This window comes from Dermacentor andersoni, unplaced genomic scaffold (genome assembly GCF_023375885.2).
Source record: "Dermacentor andersoni unplaced genomic scaffold, qqDerAnde1_hic_scaffold ctg00000673.1, whole genome shotgun sequence".
Classification (NCBI taxonomy): domain Eukaryota; kingdom Metazoa; phylum Arthropoda; class Arachnida; order Ixodida; family Ixodidae; genus Dermacentor; species Dermacentor andersoni.
In genome coordinates this window covers 30,001-37,296 of record NW_027315354.1, presented here as the reverse complement: position 1 = coordinate 37,296, position 7,296 = coordinate 30,001, and the positions used below count along the sequence as shown (strand labels likewise).

Here is a 7,296-nt window from a genome sequence, read left to right as displayed (position 1 = left end):
ACACACGCGAGACAGATGAGCCCGCAGCACTGGTGGACCGACCGACACTTGCAACGTAGCCGAGACGGCAAAGCCGCTAGGCGACGGGTCACGCCCCGCGCCCTTCGGCGCTTTCGTATTTGATTCGTCCGAGGACGATGCGGAACACACTTCGATATCGTGGAAAAAGCGTCGTCCGACAACCAGCCCCTAACGCATCAAGCGGATGAGGCTGCAGACGTCAGCTGTGGGATCCACGGGAGCGATACCGGGGACACGCTTGACGGGCACGAAGCCCGCCGCATATCAAACACCCAGGTCGCTTTGGGGGCGACTGCTCTCTGGGACCCCCATATAATAGCAGCGATAAGTACCCAGACCTCCATGGGGCCGTACTCGTGCCACTTTCGACGAGCGTTTGGCGAAAATCGTGCCGCCTCGTAACGCCGCGAGCAAGATTGAAAGCTTACGTCGGCAGCACAATGCCGAAGTCGTGAAAGCGCAGCGCGTCTACCGAATGCGCGAACGGCAATTTCTCGCTAATGGCCAGTACGGTTTCCTGCACAATTGCCTTTCTGTCGCCCTACGGGGCCCCCGGCCGATCGATTCGAGGCACGCTAGCACGGCCCCCTTCGCCATTTCCGAGCACGAGTGCGAACAGTGCGGGCGGCGTGCTCGACGCCCCGGCTGACGTCGTTTCGGACTTTGTCTCTTCGCGTGCTCGCGGCAACGCCGCGGCAACGACGACGTCTGCGCGGTTCTTTGCCGGTTCCCGGCGTGCTATAGTGCAGCCCTCTGCAGGGTGACACCGGCTCCGTCGTGGCCGTGCGGCGGCTTGTACGCAAAAGTTGCGTCAAAGGCGTCGCGCTCGCGCCGCCCCGGCACACGCGGTTTCGGACTTTGTCTCTTCCAGCGCTCGCGTAGTCGTGGGCACGATTGTCGACGTCGGAACGGTGCGCGGACTACGCCACGAGCACGCGCAAGCCGAAAATCGCACTACGGTACAATGTCGGCCGGGGCCGTACGGCCCCTTACAGTAGCAGCGATAAGTGCCCAGACCTCCATGGGGCCGTACTCGTGCGACGCGGCCGCGTACTGCGCCGAGCCGAGCGCCAATATTTGGCTTTTGCAGGGCGGATTCGAGCTCTGGCGATCGCCGCGTGGTACCCGCCGCTCACCGATTCAAGGCACGCTAGCGCGGCCCCTTCGCCATTTCCGAGCACGCTGTGCGAACAGTGCGGGCGGGCGTGCTCGACGCCCCGGCTGACGTCGTTTCGGACTTTGTCTCTTCGCGTGCTCGCGGCAACGCCGCGGCCAACGACGACGTCTGCGCGGTTCTTTGCCGGTTCCCGGCGTGCTATAGTGCAGCCCTCTGCAGGGGTGACACCGGCTCCGTCGTGGCCGTGCGGCGGCTTGTACGCAAAAGTTGCGTTCAAAGGCGTCGCGCTCGCGCCGCCCCGGCACACGCGGTTTCGGACTTTGTCTCTTCCAGCGCTCGCAACCATGTCGGGGCCGACGCCGACGACTGCGTGGTGTTTCAACGATTGCCGGGCGTGACACAATGCAGCTGCGTGCGGGGATGCCAGCGATTCCGTCGTGTCCGTGCGGCGGCTTGTACGCAAAAGTTGCGTCAAAGGCGTCGCGCTCGCGCCGCCCCGGCACACGCGGTTTCGGACTTTGTCTCTTCCAGCGCTCGCGTAGTCGTGGGCACGATTGTCGACGTCGGAACGGTGCGCGGACTACGCCACGAGCACGCGCAAGCCGAAAATCGCACTACGGTACAATGTCGGCCGGGGCCGTACGGCCCCTTACAGTAGCAGCGATAAGTGCCCAGACCTCCATGGGGCCGTACTCGTGCGACGCGGCGGCGTACTGCGCCGAGCCGAGCGCCAATATTTGGCTTTTGCAGGGCGGATTCGAGCTCTGGCGATCGCCGCGGTACCGCCGCTCACCGATTCAAGGCACGCTAGCGCGGCCCCTTCGCCATTTCCGAGCACGCGTGCGAACAGTGCGGGCGGCGTGCTCGACGCCCCGGCTGACGTCGTTTCGGACTTTGTCTCTTCGCGTGCTCGCGGCAACGCCGCGGCCAACGACGACGTCTGCGCGGTTCTTTGCCGGTTCCCGGCGTGCTATAGTGCAGCCCTCTGCAGGGTGACACCGGCTCCGTCGTGGCCGTGCGGCTGGCTTGTACGCAAAAGTTGCGTCAAAGGCGTCGCGCTCGCGCCGCCCCGGCACACGCGGTTTCGGACTTTGTCTCTTCCAGCGCTCGCGTAGTCGTGGGCACGATTGTCGACTTCGGAACGGTGCGCGGACACCGCCACGAGCACGCGCAAGACGAAAATCGCACTACGGTACAATGTCGGCCGGGGCCGTACGGCCCTTACAGTAGCAGCGATAAGTGCCCAGACCTCCATGGGGCCGTACTCGTGCGACGCGGCGGCGTACTGCGCCGAGCCGAGCGCCTATATTTGGCTTTTGCAGGGCGGATTCGAGCTCTGAGCGATTGCCGCCGGTACCGCCGCTCACCGATTCAAGGCACGCTAGCGCGGCCCCTTCGCCATTTCCGAGCACGCGTGCGAACAGTGCGGGCGGCGTGCTCGACGCCCCGGCTGACGTCGTTTCGGACTTTGTCTCTTCGCGTGCTCGCGGCAACGCACGCGGCCAACGACGACGTCTGCGCGGTTCTTTGCCGGTTCCCGGCGTGCTATAGTGCAGCCCTCTGCAGGGTGACACCGGCTCCGTCGTGTCCGTGCGGCGGCTTGTACGCAAAAGTTGCGTCAAAGGCGTCGCGCTCGCGCCGCCCCGGCACACGCGGTTTCGGACTTTGTCTCTTCCAGCGCTCGCAACCATGTCGGGGCCGACGCCGACGACTGCGTGGTGTTTCAACGATTGCCGGCGTGACACAATGCAGCTGCGTGCGGGATGCCAGCGATTCCGTCGTGGCGGTGCGGCGGCTTGTACGCAAAAGTTGCGTCAAAGGCGTCGCGCTCGCACCGCCCCGGCACACGTGGTTTCGGACTTTGTCTCTTCGAGCGCTCGCAGCGATGTCGAGGCGATCGCTTACGTCTGCACGGTTTCCGGTGTGCTACAATGCAGCAGTCTGCCGCACTACACCTCTTGGTTGCCGAGGCCAGCACGGCAATTTACTGAAGCGAGCGCATTGCGCCCAGGCGGCAGCGGACTTTGTGCTTTCGGGAGTGCTCTTGCTGTAAAATTTGAACGGCTGCAGCTGCGCGAAGCAAGTGTACCTATTTTCACTCTCTCTCTGTCTGCCTTTGAGGCGACTGTAATTTCACTTTAAACGCAACTGGAGGCGGGAGCAACCTGATGAGAGTAGGTGGACTTCGGTACATGTTGTAATTTAGAAATTGCTTTCAAGCTTTGAGGACATACACCTTCGCGCCATCTGCTTTCCCCGTCTCTTTGGCACTTTATAGTATGTGCTGCATGCTCTGCATTCCAAAGAAACACGCCTGTGTCTCTCCCTCTCTCACGTTCTTCTTCTTTTTGTAGCTGCTGTTGTAGAAGATGCTATGCTCTTTAATCGCTGTAACATAGAGTGCTTGCACAAGCCAACAACTGTTGCGCGTTTTTTTTTTTTTTTTTCTCTTCCCAAGACGTTTCTGCCATTATTCACTAACTCTCGTTCTTAGTATGCAATGGAGCGTTAGCTCGCGCCATCTACCTTTCTTTCTGTATTGCAAAGTCCGCAGGTTTTCCTAGTTCCGTACACAGATGGCGCTAATGCGTTTTGGCGCCAGGTTCGAACGACCTCGCTGTACTCGTGTTTCCCATTTGAATGTTTCAAAGGGGTTTGCGACAGGGGGTGGTTCTTGTGCAAGGCTGAGCTTTCCAGCTGCGTTTAAGCTATGCTAGCATGTGTGCGTATATATATATATATATATATATAAATACACAAACACACACACACACACACACACACACACATGCATATATACATACACACACACGGTAATGGTAAAGATGATGAGGTAGCACTTTTTTTTTTTTTTTTACAATGCCTGTGTTTCAGATGGCGATCTTTCTCCCCTCTATGTTTCCGGTGGGGAAGGAGTGTGCAGCGTTTTCTATATTTATTTTGTCATTCACTTCTATGTTGCTCGTCTTCGTACATGGGGCATGCTACCTAATTCTACCGGTCGAATCGACACGTTGCGATCCGTCCCGGCCTGTGCCGTATCAAAATTTTCAGTGGGCCTTGCGGTAAATAAAAAGAAATGAAGGAAATGCGCGTAGTATATTACAATTGCACACGGGCTTGAAACGAAGCCCTCAAGGAAGGTCACCTTGAGCGGTCGCATTCAGACGGAAGTAAGCATTCCCCTGGCGCGTTTTTTTCCGCTCGCCTGTTCCGTTTTCTACGAGGTTGCCTTGGTTGGTTTCGCGTTACAAGCAAGCTTGCACTCGGGTCTCGTTTCTACGCGACAGCGTTTCGTTAACAGCGAAAGACTGAGGCGTTGCGAGTTCATCCGTGAGATAGGGAGCGTTGAGTCTGTACACAGGCTGAATTTTATAATATTGCCCACGCTGTTGCTGAGGTTACCCATGTCGGCAGGGCGCCCACAAGGCAGTAGTACAATGAAGTGAAGTGAAGGACATCGCTTCTCGGCCTTTTGGCTAAGATCAAAGTGTAGTATCTGTTCTTATCAGCTTAATATCTGATACGGGTTCTATATGGACCCACGATATTAAACCTATTTTTGGAAGTTGGCGGAGTGCTTGAAGCCTGCTTCACCTCCGCCGCAGGTCGGCCCGGTATTGCACTACCTCCGGGATCGGCCCCGCTCACTTAGGTGAGACTTCATTCAATCAAAATGAAGAGCACAAGCTCAACGCGAGCAGTGACTTGACACGCAACCATTCCTATACTACACGCAACGATGCCGGTTCGCGGACCACGAGAGTAATTAAACTGCCACTCCATCTGTGTGTAGCGTCGCACTTGTTGCGTCGCAAATGGGACAGCCGCTCCAGCAAATTTCTAGTTATGGGCTTCGAGAAAAATTAATGAAAGCAAAAGAAAGAACCAGAATTCCTATTTGTCCGATGTCTCTGAATGATTGTCTCCTGTAAAGAGCCACTTGGGGGGATGGGGGGTAGGATTAGCCGTGGGGTTCGCAATCAATATGAATCCCACTCAAAGCCAACACTGGATTTTGGAGTTCACTATCGCTTGGATCCGTAAACCACCGCGGCCACGCAAGCTCGCCCTGCCGCCGAAATCCGCTGCCCAAGTGGAAGAAAGATTCCCTATGAAAGAAAAATAGAGTGCCCGATTTCTGGCAACTACTGTGCAGCCTTTGTGTACACATTTTCGCAGCAGTGGGACCGAGCGCCTCGAAAACAAACTTGTCGTATGCCCAAATGTGGCGAAATATATTCAAGGGTTAAAAGGTGCCTCATCTTTCTAACCTGTATGTTACGAAGACCTGTTGCTACCTTTTCATCATGAACATCATCATCATCATCATCCTGGCTACGCCCACTGCAGGGCAAAGGCATCTGCCATGATCCTCCAAGTACCCCGGTCAGGTGCCGATTGTCGCCATGTAGTCCCTAATCTAATCTGCCCTCCTAACTTTCTGCCACCCCCTGCTACGCTTCCCTCCTCTTGGAATTCAGTCTGTAACCCTTAATGGCCACCGGTTATCTTCCCCCCAGATTGCATGCCCTGCGCATGCCCATTTGTTTTTCCTGGTTTAAACTTTGGTGTCATTAACGAGCGTTTCTTCTCGCACACCCCAATCTGCTCTATTCCGATCCCCCCGTGACGCCACACCCATCATCCTTCTTTCCAGAGCCCGTTGCGTCGCCCTCAGTTACCCTTCGGTAATCCTCAAAGCTTTTTGTTGGGGCACTCGTGGCATCTTTCTCGTTTAATGAAGTCAAATTTTTTTCAGTTTTGGGGGAAAACTCAATGAGCTAGGCGCGATTGTGTCCCTGGCGCCGCTCTCAACAAGATGGCGGCGCCCATGCTTTTTGCCTGCAGGTTCGGCCCTACGCAGAACACGCCTGCCGGGCAGTGTAGCCACGTTGAAGGGGCAAAGCGTAGTGCAGTGAAGCGCTTGCTCGGGCGAAAAACGCAAATATGAGCCAAACAGGAATTTCCATTATTGGAAATTCCAGTTCAGTTTGCGCATTGCGTTCGCCTAAGGTAAAGAACACAAATGCGAGTGCCACAGCAGTCAAGTCAAAGCTTAGGATTGCGTATCATTTTTTTTTTTTTTTTTCTTTTCGTGCCTTTTACTCCTGGCCTGCGTGGCCCTAGCGCGCATGCACACGAAAGTAATGAAATGCTGAAAACACGAAATAATGCGGTGCGGCTGTATCATATCTATTTTGTGCGCTTTGTTCTTTGTGGACTACAGCGGTGTGCGTCATGAGAAAGTTTCGGTGCCCTTCTTGGGTGACCAGTGAAGCTATATTTAAAACCACATTGATTTGTACGGTTATTGCTACAAACTGCGTGTGGGTGTTTTTCTTTTTCGCTGCCAACGATGGGTTATCGCAACCGCGATCGGTTCTGCTGCTACGCTAGACGCGTGCTTGCCAACGGTTGGCTCTATACGCGACCCGCGACGCGTGGTCGGCACATTCAAGCAGTCAATTGCAAACCGTTCCAAGAAAAAGGATGTACTCCACTTGCCACCTAGTTCGACGATTGTACTTTCTGACCCTCGAGGAAGCGCCGCCTTCCCACGTTTTCTATAATACGATAAGATTCAGAGCGACCGCGACCACTTGTCTTTGTCAATATCTCGGAAACGCTTTCTTTGTTTTCTTTTTTTTTTTTTAAATCCAGATACTCAGACGCGCCCGTGTTCACGCGCACTTGTTCTCTCCGATAAGCAGGGAAGCTCGGTTGGGGTGGTGTCGGGCCTTGCGCATGCGCTGCTGAGCTCGTCGCTTCGCCGGCCGGTCGATGCTGGCGCGGTACTGGTAATGAACTTCGACGTGCATGGTGAAACGTCACTTTGTATTGCCACTGTAGACTAGCAATGCAATGTGTTTGCGAGCGATTGGATAAATGAGAAAGCGTGCACTGTCTACAGTTCATGCCCCTCTAGAGTAGTGGAAATGTTGCTCCAAGTGTTAGGTTTGTAATTTGCGCCTACGAACATGAACTAAACAAAGAAAATGGTCTGCAGCCGCCTTCGCTTCATAAAATTCCCGTACGAAGAAATTTCCGTGCGCGAATGAGAGAGCAAAAGAGAGAAACCATGTTAAGAAGAATGGCTGCCTTTTACGTGATCTCGCGCATGAAACCAGACGATAGATTAATTTTAGCCGTTCATT

At 55.2% G+C, this 7,296-nt stretch overlaps 1 non-coding gene across 1 annotated transcript; it reads left to right on the top strand.

Moving 5' to 3' along the window:
* The first annotated feature begins 4,597 nt into the window (after nucleotides 1-4,597).
* LOC140214836 (U2 spliceosomal RNA) lies at nucleotides 4,598-4,789 on the top strand. The gene has a single exon (XR_011891765.1). It is a non-coding gene; the product is annotated as a U2 spliceosomal RNA (small nuclear RNA).
* Nucleotides 4,790-7,296: the final 2,507 nt, after the last annotated feature.